At 42.7% G+C, this 22,059-nt stretch overlaps 1 protein-coding gene across 1 annotated transcript in view; it reads right to left on the reverse strand.

Annotated features, from left to right (window-relative positions):
- The window catches only part of CNTN1 (contactin 1), a 410,973-nt gene extending 391,876 nt beyond the window's left edge, over window positions 1-19,097 (reverse strand). The window contains exon 1 of the mRNA XM_081957447.1: window positions 18,744-19,097. The gene's annotated coding sequence lies outside the window, so the exon portion shown is untranslated. The remainder of the gene's footprint in view (window positions 1-18,743) is intronic.
- Window positions 19,098-22,059: the final 2,962 nt, after the last annotated feature.

The following is a 22,059-nucleotide window of genomic DNA, read 5'->3' on the forward strand; positions in this document are numbered from 1 at the left end:
TGGTGACTGACCACAAACCATTGCTGGGCTTACTGGCTGGGGACTGACCTACCCTGGTGTTGTTATTGCCTCGCATGACCAGGTGGACTGTTTTCCTGGCTGCCTACTCCTACCGCCTAATCCACCGGCCCGGCTTTACTTTGCGACACGCCGACTCATTGAGCCTCTGCCCCCTACCAGAACTTCTTCCCAACCCCACCCCCCGAGATGCCGGTCCTACTCATTGACTGCCTGAAGACTGGACCCGTCTCGTCCACTGACATTGCCCATCATTCTGCAAAGCACTCCACCATCAGACAAATTTTGAACTGGGTGTGGAGGGGGTGGCCCAAAGGGCCTGTTGGGGCTGATTTTAAAATGTACTTTACAAAATACGATGAGTTGTCGGTTGTTAATGGCTGTTTACTGTGGGGGGACCGGATGGTTGTTCCAAGCAAACTGTGCATTGCAGTATTGGAGGCTTTACACGTGGGGCATCCTGGAATTGTCTGGATGAAGTCTTTGGCTAGGAGTTACGTGTGGTGCCTAACATGGACAGGGAGATAGAAGAATGGGTGGCTACCTGCACACCGTGCCAGGAATCCAGACCAGCTCCCCCCAGAGGCGCCCGCTAAGGAGTGGGAGCGAATTCAAGCACCCTGCTCTAGGGTGCACATTGACTTTGCTGGCCCAGTTTATGGCCAGACTTTCCTCGTAGTTGTGGACGCTTACTCGAAGTGGTTAGAGGTAGTCCTGATGACCTCCACCATGACAGAAGTGGTCATCAAGGTGCTACGGAGACTTTTCTTCACACACGGCCTGCCCGGCATCTTGGTCCCTGACAACGGGCCCCAATTCACGGCCATACAATTTGAGACCTTCTTAGCAAGTTAGGGAATCAGGCATGCCCTGGTTGCGCCATTCCATTCGGCCTCCAATGGTCAAGTGGAGAGACTGGTAAGATCTGTAAAAGAGGCCCTCGCTAGGATGGGCCCGGGAGATTGGCAAACACGGGTTGATCACTGTTTGTTAATGCAACACATCACGCCAAGTGCCACTACAGGGAGAAGCCCCTCCAAGCTTCTCATGGGTCACCGGCTAAGGTCCCACTTAGACTGGCTACACCCAAACCATTTTGCCACATCATCCCCTGACTCCATAAGCAAGATTCGGTACTTTAGCATAGGGGACTCGGTATACACCCACAACTACGCCAAGGGCACTCTGTGGGTTCCAGCCACGGTGATAGGCATCACTGGGCCTCACTCTTATATGTTAGAGCTTGAGGATGGTAGAAATTGGAGAAGGCATGTTGACCAACTCCGTGGCTACCTCTCCAACTCCACACTTAGATCACCAGAGGTAACTCCTGCATGAGTTAGCCAAAGCCCTACCAAAATGGAGCAAACGCTCACTCCTTCTACAGCCAGCTCAAGCCCGAGGGTAACGGAGGACTTATCTGATTTTGTTGCAGGCCCACAGCGAGCTCCAAACGAGCCAGTCCCAGAAGCTCCAGCCACGGCCTGGGAAAAGTTCCTGGAGCTTCAACCAAGCGGAGCTGTGGAGCAAACAGGTCCGTTCAACCTGTCCAAGGAAACTCTTCCAAATGAACTGCACAGGTCAGGCAGAATAAAACAAAAGCCCACCTACCTGCGTGATTACGTGATCAGTAGGATTATCCCATCTAAGAGGGGAGGGGTGTTAGATATTCACCCTGGCTACTGTGGTTTCCACCAAGGTTCTCTGTTCCGGTGGGAACAGAGGTTTAATCCTATTGGTTGAGAGGTCTGACAGCTCCCTATAAAAGGGCTGCTGTCAGACCAAACCATTGCTGGATTGTTCACACTTGTCACTTGTTAATAAAGAGCTGTTTTTGTGATAAGCCTGTGTCTGCCTTTCTCAATAATCAATCTAACAGTACATGTATAATTAGATAAAGTGCATCTTTCTTATACCCATCCGGTATTATGCCTAGGAGAAAAATTTCTGGTTTGAACAAAATTTGATCTCCCACCATTTGTTCCAACCAGGATTGTATCATTTTCCAGAATGTTTTTCCCTCATTGCATGTCCACCACATAAGACAGCGATGGCGAACCTTTTTTGGCTTGCGTGCCATAAGTGAGGGGGAGTGCAGGGGGGTTGTGTGCAGGCATGCCGCACCCATAGTGCAATGCGCGATCCCCCAGTGCACATGTGCGCACTACAGGTGCGAACCCCCCCATTTTTGCATGCTTTTTTCGCCCTCTCCAGGCTCCAGAGGCTTTATAGGAGCATGGGGAGGGCGAAAACAATCTCCCCTGCCCCCCTGAAGCCCTCTAGAGGCTTCAGGGACCTTCAAGAGGCTTCCCTGAAGCCTTCAGAGCGCTCAAAACGACCCTCTGAGCAAACCGGAAGTCCATTCCCGAGTTTCTGATTTGCCCGTAGGGCCGGTTTTTTGCGCTCCGGAGGCTTCAGGAAAGCTCATGAAGCCTCCGGGGTGCCTCCGGGGGGGAGGCTCTTTTCACCCTCCCCAGCTCCTATAAAGCCTCTGGAGCCTGGGGAGGGCGAAAAATGGCTTGAAAAAAGGGTGAACTGAGCTAGGCCAGCGCGCGCATGCGCACTGGCCAGCTAACAGGGCAGCATCTCATGTGTTCTGACAAATGGCTCCGCATGCCACCTGTGGCATGTGTGCCATAGGTTTGCCATCACTGACATATGATAAAATGTGCCTGGTGTTTTTTTGCACTTCCAACAATTTGGGGCCAAATTTTTAAACATTTTGGAGAGCCATGCTGGGGGAAGAAGCCATTTGTAGAACATCTTATACAGATTTTCTTTATAAGCCATGGCCATTGTTAGTTTCCAATTAAGTATCAAACATTTTTCCCATTTAGCCAAATCCACATTTATAACCAAATTTTTTCGCCCGGCCGACCATAGTTTTTTTGACATGTTCTTCCTCGAGTTTATATTCCAGCAAAAATCTATACAGCAGTTTGATTAACCTGTCTTCTGTCTCTATCAGAAGTTTATCTAATATTGTGTAACCTTTAGCAATACCTTCCTTTTCCTATCCTGTGCAAACTTTGATTGTATCTGTAAATAAGACCACCATTCTAGTTGTACCCCTTGTGATGCCAATTCTAGTCTAGTTTTTATCTCCCCCTGTCTGTTCAATAACATGTTAATTAAATTTGGATGTATGTATGCTTCCATCGTAGATAGCCAAATGGGTATTTCAGTATAGTGGTCCTGTTTAATTTTGTTCTATACTAACAGGGACTGCCTGATGTAGTGTCTTTAAAAATGTTTATGTGCAGATCCTTTTTCATACCCTAGGAAGGCATGCCATCCTGCTTGGAGATCATGAACTTCCAATTTGAGTAATCTTTTCTTTCTCAACATTATCCATCCTTTTAACCATGTTAGAATGGCCGCAGTATAATAAAGTTCCCAATCTGGTATGCCAAATCCTCCTTTTCCTTAGTATCTCGCATAGCTTTGAGTTTTATTCTTGGTTTTTTCCCCTGCCATATAAATTTAGAAACCAATTGATTTAAAATCTTTAAAAAACCTTTTTCTAATTTAATGGGAATGTTCTGAAACGGAAAAAGAAATTTTGGTAGTACATTCATCTTTATGACTGCGATCCTACCCATCAGGGGCAATTGTAGGTTTTCCCACCTTTCTAAGTCTTGCTTAGTTTTATTGATCAAATTAATTTGATGGACACACACCTCACTAATAAACGTATACCTAGATATTTCACTTTTTTGACAATTTGAATACCCAATTTCTTCATTAACTCCTCTTTCAATTCAGATGTCATATTTTTAACCAACATTTTAGTCTTTGTCATATTTATCTTTACACCCGCTACTTTCCCATACTCTGTCAATTCCTCAATAAGTTTCATACCAGACTTTAAAAGATCCTCTAACATGAAAACTAAATCATCCGCAAAAGCCTGTAACTTAAATTGTTCCTTTTTAATTTCTAGTCCCTTTATCTGTTCCTCTTTATGCACTTTTCTAGCTAAAACGCCTAGGGTTAATATGAACAGCAGCGGGGATAGGGGGCAACCTTGTCTTGTACCTTTCTGTATTGCTACACTTTGCGTTACTTCACCATTAATTATTACTTTGGCTTTTTGATTTGTATATATTGCTCTAATAATGTTTATGAATTTATCCTCAAATGCCATGTGTTCCAATTGTTGATGTAAAAATCCCCAGTTCACATTGTCGAATGCCTTTTGGACATCGAGAAAAAGTAGCACAACCTGTTTTTCGTTATGCACTTCATAATATTCAAGAATGTCCAGCATCCTCTTCATATTGTTTTTAATTTGTCTTCTGGGAAGGAATCCATTTTGATCTGTGTGGATAAACAATGTGAGGAATTTTTTCAACCGTTCTGCAATTATCAGAGCAAAAATCTTATAATCAGCATTTAGCAATGAAATTGGTCTGTAGTTTTGTATAGACATCTGATCTGTGTCCTCCTTAGGTAATAAGACAATGTTAGCCTCCGTCCATGATAGCAGTGTCTTCGCCTCTTTCAACACAGAATTATAAACCTCTATCGGTGTTGGGAAAAGCATATCCTGGAATTCTTTATATATTTCTGCTGGCAGTCCATCTGGCCCTGCTGCTTTATTATTCTTTTGTCTTTGTATGACCTCAATTATCTCTGATGTTTTTATTTCCTCATTGAGCATATCTTTCACTTCCTCTGGTATCTTTGGCAGATCTGACTTTTCCAAATATTGTAGTATTCCTTCCTTTGTATAGTCTCAGTTTTCTCTCTATAATTGTTCATAGAACTTTTGAGTAATCCCTTTCTTTTCCTCTAGTTGATAGCAGATCTCCCCTTTTTCATCTTGTAATTTATTGATCCAATTTTCTTGCTTCTGCTTCTTCAACCTATAGGCTAGCCACTGCCCTGGTTTATTTGCATTCTCAAAGAAATTTTGTTTTGCTTTTTTTATAGACTGTGCCAGTTTTGCTTTTTCAAATATAGCCAATTCATGTTTAATCAATTCCATACTTTCTTTTATACTTCTATTTTATGGTTTGTTTTGAAGTTCACTCTCTAAGTTTCTATACCTTTCTTTCAATTCTCTTGCTTTTTGATTCTCAATTTTTTTCTTCCTAGCTGTAGCTGATATCGTGACTCCTCTTATAAATGCCTTACTTGTATCCCATAGGTTTTGTATGGATGTGTCTCCTGGCCAGTTTTCTTTGAAGAAAAATCTCAGTTCCTGATTGACTCTTTTAATATATTCCTGATCTTTTAGGATTATTCTGTTGAATGACCAATGATAACTGCCCTTTTGTTTTTTCCATGTAATCCTCATGGGACTGTGGTCAGCCTATAGATTGGGTTCTATGTCTATCTCCTTCTCTTCTGAAATTAACTCTACCAACATCCAGACCATATCTATCCTTGACCAGGATTCATGTCTATTCGAGTAGAAGGTATATATTTCTCTGTCTGGACATCTTTCTCGCTATACATCATAAATATTTAATTCTTTGGCCATTTGGAAGAACGACCTGGGCAAAGTTCTCCTAACTCCTTTTCTCTTCTTTCCACTTTTATAGTCCCATTTCTGGTCAATTATAACATTGAAATCTCCCATTAAGCAAACATTTTCATTTCCCATCTCTCGAATAATGCTATGTAATCTATAATAAAATTTTTCCTGACCTTCATTAGGTACATATATTACAACCAGTAACAACCTTTTTTGGTTTAATATTATTTCTGCAATTAATATTCTCCCATCCTCATCATTAGTCTGGATTGTGTCTTTAACATATAATGCTATTCCTCTTTTCTTTTGATCAGCTAATGCCGTGTAAAGTTTACCCAATCTAGGATATTCCAAGGTCTGGATCTGTCATTTGGTTATATGGACCTCTTGCAATGCAATTATATCATCATTCAGACGTTTTAATTTATTGAAGGTTGTTTTTCTTTTCTGGGGTGAATTTAGATCATTGATATTCAGTGATAGGATCTTGACTTCTCCCAACATGATTCTATGTGTATTTAGGTCGTGTGCTTCTTGTTGCCCTTATCACTCTTGCTTCTTTTGGTTCCACCCCTTTTTTCTCTAAAACAGCTTCTTTCTCCTTTCTTGTCTCCGCTTTTCTCTTCTTATCTGTGCCCTGAGTCCTTGCATCCTTGTTTCCAACATTTCTCCTTTGTCTTCCTCATCCTCCTGACCAATAAGTTGATTGTAGAATTCTTCCGCTTGTTCCACCGTGTCTATTCTGAATCTTCTATCTCTCCACATTGCCAGTATGCTCTCTGGCATCAACCATCTGAAGTTAATTTCATATTTATTCAGCACTGATGTTAAAAATTGATAGGGCCTTCTTAGTTCTCTGATTCTCCTTGGTACCTGTTTTAGGATTGTTAGTTGTCATTGATTGTGTACTATCAGGTCATTTCTTGTTCTATTCAGCACCTCGTCAAGTATTGATTTTTTAAAGAACTTTACATGAACTTCCCTTGGGAGATTGTTCCTTTTTGCATAATTTGTCTGGATTCTATATGTCTCATCAATCTTACTTGCCATCTCATCCTTTCCTATTCACAAAGCCTTTGCCATGAGATCTGTCATCATATCCAGTAGATCTTCTCCTTTTTCTTCCTTTACGTTCTGAAACCATAGAAATTGGGCCGCTCTCTCCGATTCTAACGTGAGGACCATTAGCTCAAGTTCTTTCTTCGCCTGGATCAACCTAGAACTCAGCTCCTCCATTCTTTTCTCTTCCTTCTCCATCCTTCCTTCTATTGCATTTATTCTTTGTTTGTTTTTATTCATCTGTTCCTGAAACTTTTCAAATTTACCATCCATCTTCTGCATTTTCCCCTTTAGTTCCCCAATGTCATTTCTTACTTCTCCGATATCCTTTTTCAATTCCTCATGATTTCTAGCTATTGTTTCTTGCATAGCCTGTAATATCATCTGAAGATCCTTCATTGAATTAGATCTTTCTCTCTGGATCATATCCTCAAAGGATCTCTGGTTGAGGGGGTGGTGGCTGTTAGAGATGTCTGGGATGCTGGCTTCCTCTCTGTGCCAATTTTGATTAGATTTGTAATGCTTGTTATTTTTTTTTAAAAAAATGGATTCCTAATATAGTTATTTTCCAGAACTCCCACTTTCTTCTCTCACTCCTAACTTTCTCCAGTCCTTCTCTCTTTCTTCCTTTCTTTCCCCCCTTCCTCTCCTTCTCCCTCTTCCTCCACTCAATAATCAATTTTAAGGAGTATTAAGGGATAGTATCATTTATATATCAGCAGATTAGTATACTATATGTAAACAGCTATCAGAGGATAGAAAGAAAATGAGAGAGACTTATCAATTTATCGCTAGGTGGAGACGACTTCCGGCAGCCGAAGGTGACGGTCACGTGCGTCTGCCTTCTCGGTGTTTCGGTGGGCTCCCCTGAAGTCTAGGGGGAGCACAGGGTGCCTTGGAGGGGCGCCCTGCCATAGGGACGGCTTGCTGGGACCCCCTGGAATGGCGGCGGCCGCAGGGGGGTCTCCAGCTTTGCCCCAGGAGCCGGAAAGCATAGGGAGCACTCGGAATGCCACCGCGCGCTTCGCCGAACGCAGCCTGGAAGGAAATGATCAATTTGAATGAAACAGCTGAAGTGCGGTGAGGTGAGGGGTCTCCCCAGGTCCTTTACTGTCTTTACTCTATTGACTGTTTTGCAGTTTTTTGGGGGGACTCTGTTTCAATCTTTGGAGGAGTTCAGATTGGAGGGGGGGAAATTTCCACCCCCCTTGGAAAAGCGGCACTTGGAAAATCTCTCCCTTTTATGGAGGAGAGAGAAAGTTTAAAATCTACTTTCACTTCCCTTAAATAATGAGGGGAAATTTTCTTTTTGACCACAACTGCAAGAGAAAGGATGGCTGAACTGATTCTTCTCTAAACTATGCATGGGAGCTTTGATTTTGTTGTTTCCTGACCACCTGTACTGGCTGAGCCAATATGGCCAACTTCCTCCTTCTTCTTTGTCTTTATGAATGAGACTCCTCCCTTGGAAAACTTTATGGCTTTCAACTAATTTCCACCCCAGAGACCTCCAGGAGCCTCTTCAAATATGTTTTCCCCCTGGATTTGGAATATTTTGACCCACCTATTTGCTCTAGTTTTGTATCAGACGATTTATTCTCCTTTGGACTTGCTTGCCTGGTGATCCCTACCGGCTATGCTTTCCCACAGACACCATTTCTTTGTATAGAACAATAACTATCTCTGAGCCTCATGATGGGTCAAAAGAAGTTACCGCCTGGTAAGGCCTCATCGGCCCCAACATCTTCCATGTCCAGCCCCATTGCTCACCAGTCACAACTGGGATCTTTTTTACAACCTAAAGCCTCTGAAGAGAGTGCAAAGGATTTGTCTATTCATCAGATGCTTCAATCTATCTTAAAGGGACAGGACGAAATGAAAAAACAACTGCAGGACTTAAATGAACAGCTCAGAGAGATGAAACAACAAACCATATGGAATGAACAGAGGCTAGGTGTACTGGAGGAGGGTGCGGTTGGGGTGAGGGACGAGATGAAGACAATCCAAAGGGGGAATGTAGAATTTGGAAATCACATGATAAAAATGGAATTTGAAAGAATGTCTTTTTTCCTTAGGTTCCAAAACTTGCCAGAAGTTGAGAATGAAGATTTTAAGGAGATTATGACCACAATACTAACAGAATATATTAACAGAGATAAACAACAGCTTTGGTGGGATATTGACCTGATCTATAGGATTAATTCAGCCTATGCAAGAACACACAATGTTCCAAGGGAAGTTCATGTTAAATTTCTTAGAAAAACTACAAGAGATGAGGTTCTAGGAGCTCAAAGGGGAGGACCATTAAAATATAAGGAGAAAGAAATAACCATTCTTAAATAGATCCCAAAGAAAGTAAGAGATAAGAGAAAGAAATATTCCTTCTTAGCAAAAAAAAAAAATACAATAATGGGGTCTGGTTTAGGTGGCTGTTACCAGAAGGCATGTTGATTTTCTGGGAGGGCAGTAGAATTAGAATCAACACAGTAGTGGAAGCAGAGGCTTTCACTAAAAAACACAATGCTCTCTTAGGTGAAATGGGGGATGTTACACAAGAAACAAAGGAGGGAGGGGCTGAGGCTCTACCAGTGCACGGGGGGGGGGAGGATACGACAACTAGAAGACTCAGATCACAAAAGTGATTTGAAACATTATTGCAATTGTTGTTACAATGTACCTTTATGGAAGTGATACAAAACAAAATGATTGAAACATACTGATGATTTTGTGTTAAACTCAAAACTGCTAATACCTATGTAAATGTTGATATTTTTCTATTCTTGTTTGTAAAAGTTGTGAGACCTGGGGGGGCTTCCCCCCACCCGCACGATGTAGCTGTCAAAATGTTCTATATCCTTTTAATCCCTTTTCCCTGTAAAACTTTTAAAATCAAAATTTGAACAATAAAAAAAATTATCACTAGGTGTATGTGTGTGTGTGTGTGTGTGTGTGTGTGTATGTATGTATACAAAATGTATGTATATGTATCTATATGCTGGTCTTGTTGTATTTGGATCTTTTCCCATGTAAGATTTATATATATATAAATTCTAAGAGTGAATTCCTTATAATTATTAATTATATTGTGATCAATCCATCTCCTTAATCAATAATAATGCCAATAATATCAAGTGGAATTAATAATCTTATAGCAATAGCAATGACAATAACAATGTTTCTTTGATAGTAGTATTATAACATTAATTCCTAACCCTTAAGTTCAACTTTACATATGACCCTCCTATATTAAGTAGCTATATAAATATTCTGAATCCCCTTAGTCCATTCAATCTTCTTTCTCTCTCTCCAATCGTTTCTTTAATAATTTCCAAAAGTTATCATCAATGTCCTCCAATAGTCAGGCCTCTGCTATCCAATAGTCACCAAATATTCTGCTTTCTCTTGAAGTATACCCTAGGGGAAAATTCCACATTTCGCCAGTAGATGTTACTCTTCTATAAGCTATCAAGATACAGACTAACAAGGTGCACAGTCAGTGCAAGCCATTTTAACTGTATCCTTTTTCAGACCTTCAATAGTTAACTTATTTCCCCCTGGAGGCTTCCATGTTATCAGAGTTATCCACAGCCAGCCCTTGTTATGTTAACTAATTAGATTAGATTCGGTTTCCCAGAGAGTTCAGAGAAGAAAAGTATCCAGCCTCGGCTTCAACTATCTGATCTTCTTGCTTGCTTGCCGACATCCAACTTCGCTCAGCACTTTTGTCTCACCACTACAGAGGGGGGGATAGGAAGGAAAAATCCACCCCCAGTCCTAGCTTCGAGCCCCTCAACCTCCTGGGCTACTTTGGAATAAAATACCTTCCACCAAAATCAGGAATCTGATCAGACACTCGCAACTCCCACAGCTTTCTCTGTGCAATCCCTGCTTGCTTTGAACAGCTGTCAGTACTCTGGGATGCCGATTAGAGATTGCCTTCTTCCACGCCCAGGAGATGAAGGAGATTTCAATCCCAGACCACAAACTGCCACCCTATGGTCATGCCAAACCAACCTTTTCTTCAATTTTCCCTTCAGGAAAACATCGGTTTACAAAAGTCTTTCAAGGAAAAAAAAACCTCCCAGATGCCAAACCTAGCTGCTCTTCACAGAGCTCTCTGTTCAAGCAGCCATTCATGCTGGCAGCTAGCCCTGCCTCGCCCTGAGCTATGTATTCTTCCTGGTGCTTTTTTTTCTTCCAAATGCTAAAGCAAATGGAGCCTGACTTCCCTGGATGCATTTGTTTTGAATTAGGGCTGCTGGGTAGATGAACCTTAAAAGGCCAGGTCAGTTTTCAAACAATACAGATTGGTATTTGGCCCCCAGCAAATAGATGGCAGCAGAGAAGAACAACAGTATATATGCTGGGGCATGACATCTCCATTGGCTTTAAAACTAATGTTTTAAAAAAGTGGAATGGGCAATATTACTGTTGGGATTTGAGGATTATATTTCAGTACATCAACATGTTTTAAGAAACTAATGGAGATAGTGTTGTTTTTGCAGAGAAAGCAACTTTTGAGAGATGTATGTTTAAAAGTTCAGTAGGACATTGGGATATTAAAGGTAAAAAGGTCACGACTGGAAAACAGGAAGTGTCTGTAATTCTGAAAAGTGAGTCAGCTTGTGTAAGCAGACTAGCTGATAACTTTATCCAGTAGTGGGATTCAAATAATTTAACAACTGGTTCTCTGTCCTAATGACCAGCTGGGTAGATGTGGCTGGGTGGTCATGTGACTGGGTAGGCGTGACCAACTCGATGCCACTCATGTTGAGAGGCACTTCGCCTTGCCCAACCTCTTGTGACCGTGGGGATGCTGCAATGACTGTAAGTGCAAAAAATGGTCATGTCATTTTTTTCAGTGCCATTGTAACTTTGAATGGTCACTAAATAAACTGTTGTAAGTCAAGGATTACCTGTACAAAAATACAAAAAGCTTCTTTCCCTGCAAAAAGCTGCCCTAAATACCAATCATTAGATTAGAAATGGCAGAATACACACTGAAGATCAATGATAGCCACAGCCATCATAAAAACCTAAACCATTCTGTCTGAATACCTTCCTTTTCATCAGCAATACCTGCAGCCCAGAGTTACAATTCAGGCAGGGTATCAGAGCACCTTGAGGAATTAAAATAGTAAAAATGCAACGATAATGCTATCAGCAGCCAACTCTTGTTCATGAAATGAACCCCTTTAGCAGAGAGATCATTTACGCTCTCCAGAAAGTGGGTGGGCATATTTGAGCTACAAAATGCCAAGCTAAAGATAAATTAATGAAGTATATAGGGGATCCAGGTTCAAGCCTCCCAAGTTTGTCAGGATCCCAATAAAATTAGTACATAAGATATTTAAATAAACTTCAAGCCTGGTGCCATGTTACTAAGCCTTATTATCATGAAAGAAAACTAAAACGAATTGGAAGATCCACATCCCTACCTACTTTTTAAAAAAATCTTACTATAGTGAGCAATCATGTGCCTTGGCCACTCCAAAGCAATGCAAAAGCACCAAAGATGCTTTTTCAAGAGGCAAGTGGACTTTCTGGAAACCAAGGAAGTCCAGTTGCCTCTTGAAAAAAAGTATATTTGGGACAACCATGACTTAGATGACTGAAGAATCCCCATAGACAAGAGACTCCTGTGCTCAGTGAACTGACAAACACCCTTTCACACTCAAGAGAAGCAATCCTTAGATCCAGCTGGTCTCACATACCTCACAAGATATCCTAAAGAAATCATCCAAATTTAAGGAACGATCACATGCCCCCAGAAAGGCAGTAAAAAAATCAGTGCCAAGCTTGTATCCTGCCTCTTGGAAGTACATCCCAAAAGGACAGTGCTAGGAACCACTAAAGCAGTGTAAAAAGCTTAAAGCAACTCTTCCCTTTTAAGAAAGTCAAGCCCCTCCAGAGAAGCAGCTCAGGTGACAGAAAGTCTGGTCATACTGCCAAGCATTAACTATTGTTAATAACAAGGCTTAACCTGAGAGACAGTTTCTGAAAACAAAAATAGGCAGGATTAGGCTAGAAACACATCAGAATGTTTCCTTCCTGCCTTCCTGCCTTCCTGACAGAATTAGCCAAGTAAAGGAAAAACAAAAGACTGTTGGAAGAGATTTCTTCCAACAACCGGTTTGCCAGACTGCTCAGAAAGTTGACAAACGGTTCTCCCGAAGTAGTGCAAACCAGATGAATCCCACCCCTGGCTTTAACCACACAATCTGGCACATAGTAGAGAAATTAACCACTTGCCTCAATTTATTATGCTTATGCTGCTAAGATTGTAAGGAAACAAGAACTGTAGGTTAATAAATCAATTTAAAAAGGGGGAAACATAGTCTAGACAAAAAGGAGAACTAGGCAAAAGGTGAGGAGACAGATAAAACATAGGGAAGTTCATGAAGAGGGGAAGAGGCATTCCAAAAAGATTGTGACTCTGCAGTCTTTGTCAAAGGGGGCTGCAAGGGAGGGATTTGTGCTTCATGTTGAGGTAATAAAAAGTTGGTGAAATCTATTTCTGGGTATGTCCACATAGCTGACCACCCCCTGTTGCAAGAATGTATTTTATAATAAACTGTTTGCTACTTCACTTCATGACTCTATCAAATTTCTGACAAGTGAGTCTGTTTCTCACAATGTGAATATACTCAAGTATCTATAAGATTTATAGATTCCCAAACTGATTGTTTAATTGAAATAAAATAATTCACTATTAATCTAGGGAGAACCAGTTTCAAAACCATTTCTTTCCTATGAAAATTTCCAAATGATTCTCTTTCAGCCTAGCCAACTTCACAAGTCTAGTATAAAAAATAAACAAATGAAAAGTCACACTGAACTCTTTAAAGAAAGGCATAATATAAATAAATCTTACCATGACTTCAGCTCACAGTAAAATGAAATAGCAAGTTATTTTAGTGGTCTGCTATTATCTGGTTTTTCAAGTAAATATGCTTTATAATTAATTAAGGTGCAAAGACATTATGTTGATGCCAACATTTGGATTTTTTCAATAGAAAAAATGTGCAGCAAATTGCCTTAGATACTTGGATTATGAAGATATAAAGAAAGCATAACTGATTTATTTTTAAATTAGAACTAACAAAAGAAGACCAGATATAGATATAGCACAAACAGGCATAGATCTCAATATTGTGGCCCCCAGTGTTGATCTCAAAATATTCTTTGGCTCTGAAATTTGATGCAAAAGTATGTATGCATTAGTGAAGATTGCATGAAAAACTGCATCTAACATAAACATTCTGATATTTTTTATGTCTTAAAAAGGACAGCAAGTAATTTGACAGATTGAACACTTGAGTGCATACCATAGTGAAATAGAAATGATTAGCCATCTTTAATATAAATCTGATTCTTATGTGGGAAGCTACACCCCTCCTAGAAGAATGAAATATTTTGAGAAATATTTAAAAAGCTAGAATATTATATTTCCCTAAAGGAAAAACATGTCTTTAAAGACAGAAAGCAGCCCCCAAGTCTTTCTTAATAGCCCCAGCAGGACTGGGCCAGTTATCTACAAGACAAAAGACCTTCAATTCCAGGGTGATGGGATTAAGACATAACACAATAGGATTATCACACTACGTTGCACAATATCCTAAGGACATTGCATCATTCAGCAAATTTCATCCAAACGTGACTCAGACAAACTCCTAAAATATTTCCCCTAAATGAGAAATAAAGATGTTAAGGAAGACAGATTCTCAGGCCCAAGTCCCTCCCCTCAGCAGATATTTTGTGCCCATTAAGAGACACTGGGCCATCCTATCTACAAAATAAGAGACCTTCAACTTCAGGATGTTTAGTTTAGTTTAGTTTATCTTAGTTTATCTTAGCTTAGTTTAGCTTAGCTTAGTTTAGCTTAGTTTAGAGCTCACTACATTGCACAATCTCCTAAAGACATTGCATCAGCCAAACTTCAAGCAACCTTGGCGCAGACTCCTAGGATTTCTACATGGCACCATGGGAGTCTAACAACAGAAACGCAACAACAAGCAACACAAAATAAACAGAGAATAGGTGTACTGGAGGAGGGCGCGGTTGGGATGAGGGAGGAGGTTAAGACAATTCAGAAGGGGAACATAGAATTTGAAAACCATATGATAAAGATGGAATTTGAAAGGCTGTCTTTTTTCCTTAGATTTTAAAATTTGCCAGAAACCAAGAATGAAGATCTCAAAGAGATTATGAGCACAATTTTAGCAGAATACATTAAAAGAGATAAACAGCAGCTGTGGTGGGATATTGACATGATTTACAGGATCAACTCAGCATACGCTAGAACACACAATGTTCCAAGGGAAGTCCATGTTAAATTTCTTAGAAAGACCACAAGAGATGAGGTCTTAGGAGCTCAAAGGGTGGGACCAATAAAATATAAAGACAAAGAAATAACCATTCTTAAACAGATTCCAAAGAAAGTAAGAGATAAGAGGAAGAAATATTCCTCTTTAGCAAAGAAATTATATAATAAAGGAGTCTGGTTCAGATGGTTATTGCCAGAAGGTATGCTGATTTTCTGGGAGGGCAGCAGAATTAGAATTAATACAGTTGTGGAGGTGGAGGCTTTCATTAAAAAACACAATGCCCTCCTAGACGAAACAGGGGATAGTACACAAGATATGAAGGAGGGAGGGGCCGAGGCTCTGCCAGAAGACAGGGGGGAGGATCCAACACTTAGAAGACTCAGGTCACAAAAATGAATTGAAACATTATTGCAATTGTTGTTATAATGTAATTTTTGGAAGTGATACAAAAAATGATTGAATATACTGATGATCTAATGTAAAATCAAAAACTGCCAATGTTTATTCAAATGTTGATGTTTTCCTATTTCTTTTTGTAAAAGTTGCGAGATTTGGGGGGATTACCTTCCCCCGCATGATGTAGCTGTCAAAATTTTCTATACCTTTTTTTTTACCCTTTTTGCTTTAAAAAATTTGTAAAAACCAATAAAATTTAAAACAAAAAAATCCTCTAAATGTTTCACTCTGTTCACGAACACATCCTCGGGTGCGATCAATCACAGCTACAGCAGTTTTCCCTGCCACAGCAATTTCCTCTTCCGCGCCTTTTATTTTTTGTGTGCACATGCACAGTCAATCTTGCTTCTGGTCACAACCAAATCAGGTGCCAACTGAAGTCTTGGAATGGATTACGGTTGTGACCAGAGGTTCCACTGTATCTGCTCAGTATGGATAATTGATTTTGGATTATTTTTTCTCATTACTGATAAGTAATTGATTTGGATGGTATATATGGCTAAGGACCAGGGGTGAAATCAACTTACCTTTACTACCAGTTCACATATGCAAGCTTACATGCCACCTCCATGCATGTGCAGAACCTTCCATGCATGCGCAGAGCATCAAAAATGGGACGTGATGACATCCGGGTGGGTGGGAGGAGTCTCCCACTGCCACCACTACCAGTTCACCCGAACTGGATAGAACTGGCTGCATTTCACCACTGCTAAGGACATGTTTTACTGGCTCTTGTATTAACATCAAAGCAGTATTTTTTTTCTAAATGCATTCAAAAGTATTCCTACGTATTATATTTTAATTAATATGAGGACATTTCTTCTGAACTCAGTGGTAGCTCTGGGAGCAGTTTTCTATTCTTATCAGCAGATGCTACTACAATCAAGATGAATTACTTTAAAAGTATAATATATGCAATATGAACATTTTTAAGAACACTTGCATTTTAGATACGTATGATAAGGAAACATAAGCATATTTTGTTCAGATGTAGAACTGTAAATCTTATTTTATAAATATATAAAACATTGGACACAAATTACCAGATAGAAAAACCAATCTGCTTGTTGGCTGCATAATCATAAGAGTAATACTAAAATGAATATATGTATAACCAACACTATTAAAGCTTATCAAACTACATGCCAATAAATTTTCTAAGTTTAAAACCATGAAGACAAATCTAGGTTAAAGATTCAAGCTGAGATGTGTTTGCAGTTTTAAAAAAATCATTTTAACTTATTTTCACAAACCATAAAGTTGGATCAAGTTCCAGCTGTCTGTGCATTCGTGCTACAATATATGTGATCAACACCCTCTCTCCCTGAACTAGTACACTAGCACATGTGTATTACATACAAACATTGGCATAGATGATTTAGATGAGGAAATAGAAGGGGAACTCATCAAATCTACAGATGATACTTAAGATGGCAGGAATAGCCAACATCCCAGAAGACAAGGTCAGGATCCAAAAAGATCTTAATAAACTTGAACAATGGGCCCGATCCAACAAAAGGAAATTTAATGTGGAGAAAGCACCTGGACAGGAAAACCCAAAAGTACAAGTATAGATTAGGTGAAACCTAGCTCAAAAACAGTAACTGAGAGGGGACTTGGAGTTCTAGTTGACTTTAAACATCACTTAAACATATCAGCAGTGTGCAGCAGCAGCCACAAAAGCTAATACAATCCTTGGTTGTATAAACAGAGGTATAGAATCAAAATCACGTGAAGTATTAGTACCACTTTATAAAGCCTTAGTAAGGCCACACCTGGAATACTGCATCCAGTTTTGGTCACTACATTACAAAAAAGATGTTGAGACTGCAAAAAAGAGCAACTAAGATGATTAAAGGCATGGAGAGTAAAACATGAAGAATGGTTGCCGGAATTGGGAACGGTATAGGGCAGTGAAACGTTGCGCGGAAATGTCATGGGCACGCATGTGTGCTCATCGGGGCTGCTGTGTGCTCATTTGGGTTCTAGCACGCATGCGCTATCAGTTGCCAGCACACATGTGCACACCAGTTTTTGGCACTGACGTGTGCGTGAAGGGATCGTGCTCTGGAAAAGCTGAACTACCGGATTCTGGCGTGCATGTGCACCCAACAATCAGCTGGCTGGCGCACATGCACACACCAGTTTTCAGATTGCCACACGCATGAAGGACAACTAATTGTTGTGCGTGCATGCACACCAGAAACCTGTAAGACAAACAGGCAAGGCTGCGTGTGCCAGGTGACATGGCTTCACATGCCACTTTGGGCACGTGTGCCATAGGTTCACCATCACGTGTATAGGGTATCCTGCTTGAGCCAATGTCCCTTTCAGCTCTATTCTGTTTTATTTTCTTTAAAATATATACTTTTACTTTTCTGACAGGATTTACAGGCCTTTTCACCCTTCATCTTGTCTTGCTGGAACATATTTGAACATATGTGGAATGTCATAAATACCTCTAAGAAAAAGCCAAGTTGTGTCTTCGCAATAAGAACTGCTGAGTTCAGACAACCTTTTAAAACCATGTTTTGACGTTCCCTGAAAAATGTCGCCGCTAAACTTAAGATTGGCAGCACAGAGATTCAGGTTCAAATCATGGAAACCCATTGAGGAGCTTCAGTCCCTCTCAGCCCATCCAACTTCACAGCTTTGTTGTTGCAGGAGAGAAAGATCACAAACAAACAAATAATATTTGTGCTTCTACAAATAAGCAGAAGTGGAATCCTGCCTTTCTTTTTTTTTTAGCTATTATAGTCTGTGACACTTAATTGTTTCTGACCAAAAGTGAACAATTGAGAAAAGAGGACAGGAAATGTCAAGAACATTTTTTTCCATACGTTTATTTTATAGAGCAAAATAATAAGCAAACATGCATGACCTGATGGCAAACCTGTGATGATGTGCCCTTAAAATCAAAACTTCTAATATGGAAAGAGACAAGCTTTATAGAGGGAAATGAGGGTAAAGGGGCTAGGAAGGCCCCTTTGAGGAAATGACACTAGCTTATCTATCTGATCAATTTTCATAGCCCAAGCTGCCTGGAGCTGATTATTATTCCAGACACAGGTTCTTGTTGCTGCTGTGGCACCCACTGGAAAAATCTACCTGGCACCCTCTTTGACGACTTTGAATAGACCTGCCCATCCTTCTCTCCATCCTCCCCCAGAAGATGACCTGCCTTCGGCCAGATTCTCCCTTTCCCTAGTAGGTTACTTTTCAGACACACCCTTCCTGTGAATGACAGCATTCCCTAAAAAGCTCCTGGCTCATTCCCTAAAAAGCTCCTGGCTCATCTGCCACCACCGCCGGGCTTAGGCAGGGTTTCAGCCTGCTAACTAAAGCGGCTCTTCAGGCCTCCATTTATGCAGCGAATAACAAGAAAAAAGCATATATCCTACCTGTGAGGTGGCAGCTACTGGTAGAGGGATGGATGCGCACAGCTGAGCTGTCAGCTGAAGACTTCCCGCCTCAGCCGCAAGCACCTGGGTGTGCCCTGCCCGCACGCCTGTCCAGCCCGCCTTCTCCAACCCAGCGCGTCCGCCCCACTGCCTTGACAGTTGCCCGCCCTTGCCGGAGGGTCTGTGGGCGGACCAAGCCGATCGGGACAACAGACTGGGAACCGAGGTTGGGAACTGAGGCAAAATCAGGACCGATTGGACGAGGGTGATGTCACTCTTGGACCCGACAGAGCGGCAATGTTGGGTCAAAGTGGGGCTTTGCGGGCTAAGAAACCGCCGCAAGCTGCCAGCAAAAAAGCCACGGACTGGAATGGGAACTGGTGGGACTAAACCAGCCGACAAAATCGTTAGATCTCCTGGAGAGACAGCGGTGACGGCAGAGAGTCAGTGCCCCCCTCCATCCATCCCGCCCATCTCTTCTCTATTCGCGGTGACACATTATTGCAGATGCAAAAGCGACGCAGCAACCCCACCCGCCGCCTCAGTGCTGGGGGGGGGGGGCGAAGGAGGAGGAGGCGGCAGCTCTTCGCACATGCTCAGTCTCACAATGAAGCCCTAGCGAAGCATCTGGCTTGTACCGGCCATCGATCTGGGTCTCCCTAAGGAATTAGGGCGTGGAGAAATTTAGGTCGCCGCGCTGCGAGGAAACTATAGCGACGGCAATAAGTAATCGACTCCGCTGTTTGCTCTTAGCGGACTAGCTGGATACGGGAATCAGAAAAACCGTGCACAGAAGAGTTGCACGTCGAATTTCAGGAATAGAAAAATTAGCAGTAGGAGAGAAAGAAACCTATAAAGAGAGAGAATTAAATATTTGAGCTTGTATATTATTGTGCTGTCACTTTAAAAGAAAATTCACTATCTCCGTCATTTTCCCTATTATTACTTGCACCCTAGCATGTTTATAATGGGTTTAAATATTTAGCTACAAATTTCAACTATATTTTAGTTTTATAGTCTCCCTTGTGTAGAAAGGAAGCAGATAAACAATTAAAACAAAAATAGTAATTATAAGAAAAAGATAAGCTTCAATTTTGGATGCTACAATAATACACAGTTGATATTTCAATGTAGTACTTTTTTTAGTTTGTCTTTCTCTTCTACACTGTATAATTGCACACCATCCTTTACTACAGTATGTAGGAAACACAAAAAGCCAAAAATTGATTTACATTCAGTACTTTCTTGTGTTTCAATGTAACTGTGGATTTTACTTGGAAGGTGCCATTACTTTCAGGTGGTATTTTGCTTATTAAATAAATATAGTAAACTATGTTTACTATACTTTTCTGAAACTGACTGCATGGGTAAGGTGACCAGACTTCCTGCTTTTGGCGGGACAGTCCCGATTTTTAACAATTTGTCCTGCGTCCCACGGCGTTTTAAAAAAGTCACGATTTTTGGAAAGAATGCACAACAAGGTAGGGAACGGCATGAGCCACGTCCCCCCGGGCGGTGGTGGAGCTGAGGCCGAGCCGGGCATCGCGGTCTTCACACGGTGGTGGCAACGGCGGCTTTTGCCCCTTCTGAGGAACCAGCTCCACCGCTTCCCCACGGGCTCCGCGTGGCTGAGACGAGGCGGAGGCGCGCGGAGCCCATGGGGGAAGCGGTTTTGGTGGACCCCGTCTGTTGGTCCCCCCACCCTGGCAGGCCGAGGAGGGGGGCTTCCCTGGATCCTGCCGGGTGCTCAAGTGGTGCTTCCCCCGTGGCTCCGGCCAGGATCAGTGCGCGCGCAGAGACAGGCAGGAAGAGCCTCAGCTGGCTGGGCTGGACTGGCTTGCCTTACCTGGTGCACCGCAGAACGGGCGAGCCAGCGATGCACGCCCCGCCTCCCCACCCTGGCTGCGGGCTGTCCGCAACGCTGCTCCGCTCGCTCGGAGGCCTGGAGAGGCAGGAGCCCGGCGCTGGCCTGCCTTTTGTCCCCCGCCGCCTCCGCCCGCTGGCTGTGAGTGCTCTGCCAGGCGGCTCCCCCCGCTCCGCGCCTCCTTTCTGTTTGTTTTGTCTCTGGGTCTGCGGAGGGAGGGAGGGAGAGCGTAGCGGCAGGAGAGGCAGCGCTCTCTCTGCTCGCCAAGCACTGCGGGGAGAGAAAGCACGGGCAGCAGCCGCAGCGGAGACCAAGTCTTGCTCTTGGCTGTGCCCCCTCCGAGCATCCTCCCTCCCTCCCAGTCAATGGTGTCCCGCTTTACCAATGTTAAAATCTGGTCACTTTATGCATGGGAGATACATGAATGTTCATAAGTCAATTTGTCCTGCTGGATTCAAGATATTTATTATTAAAATATTTTATAAAAGAGTGGCTGAAGGATGAGGCAGGACTCGTTCTGAGGCAACTCAACATATTTATTAAGATGCAAAAAGTCAAAACTATATATAGACGGAGTTCAGCACGCTTCCCTCCCTCCCCACTCAAGCGGACTTCTTGCACGGCTCCAGCCTGAGGCTCTGATCAGGATCCACGGTCCGGAGTGCTGCTGCTTCCAGCAGGGTATATTCTGCCAGGCCCTTGGTGGCGTCTTTCTGCAGGTAGCTCGCCTCCCCACCTGCAGCTCCTCTAGCATCCCGGCTGGAAGCAGCAGTGCAACAGTCGCCATTACCAGGGGCGAAGGGGTGGTGGTGGCAAGAACAGGTGACTGCCACCCCTTCCTCCCTTCCCCAACAGCAGCTGTTGCGCTTCCACTTCCAGCCAGGATGCTGGCGGAGGAGCTGCTGCTGAGGAGACGAGCTAACCGCATAAAGATGCCGCCAAGGGCCTGGCAGAATATATCCCGCTGGAGGCGGCAGCAATCCGGACCGCGGATCCTGATCAGAGCTGCAGGCTGGAGCCGTGCAAGAAGTCCACTTGGGTGGGGAGGGAGGGAAGCCCTTGCCCGCCCATCCTTACCACTGCCACCCCTTTGGCCCTGGTACCAGGACGCCTTGGTAACGCTCGCCTCACGCGGCAGCAAATTGTGTGTGTGCGTGTGTGTAACGGGGGGCTGGCTGGGACCGATCAGCTGAGAGGCTGGCAAAGAAGCGGCTCTCGGAGGAAGAAGGCAGAGATGCTGGCTGGCATTCGCTTCCCTTTTTGCCACCGCCACCCCGGCTGGAAGGAGCATTACCACCCCCTCCCTGCTGGTTGCAGCCCAGGCCCCGCCTGCTTAGCTGAAAGTGGCGAGGGAGCAAGCCGCGATGGGCAGTAAGGGAAATGAGCGCCTGACACACACACACACACACACACACACACACACCGCTTGTTGCCATGCAAGGTGAGCGCTGC

The sequence above is a fragment of the Natrix helvetica genome, assembly GCF_964273705.1.
Source record: "Natrix helvetica genome assembly, chromosome: 6".
Classification (NCBI taxonomy): Eukaryota; Metazoa; Chordata; class Lepidosauria; order Squamata; family Natricidae; genus Natrix; species Natrix helvetica.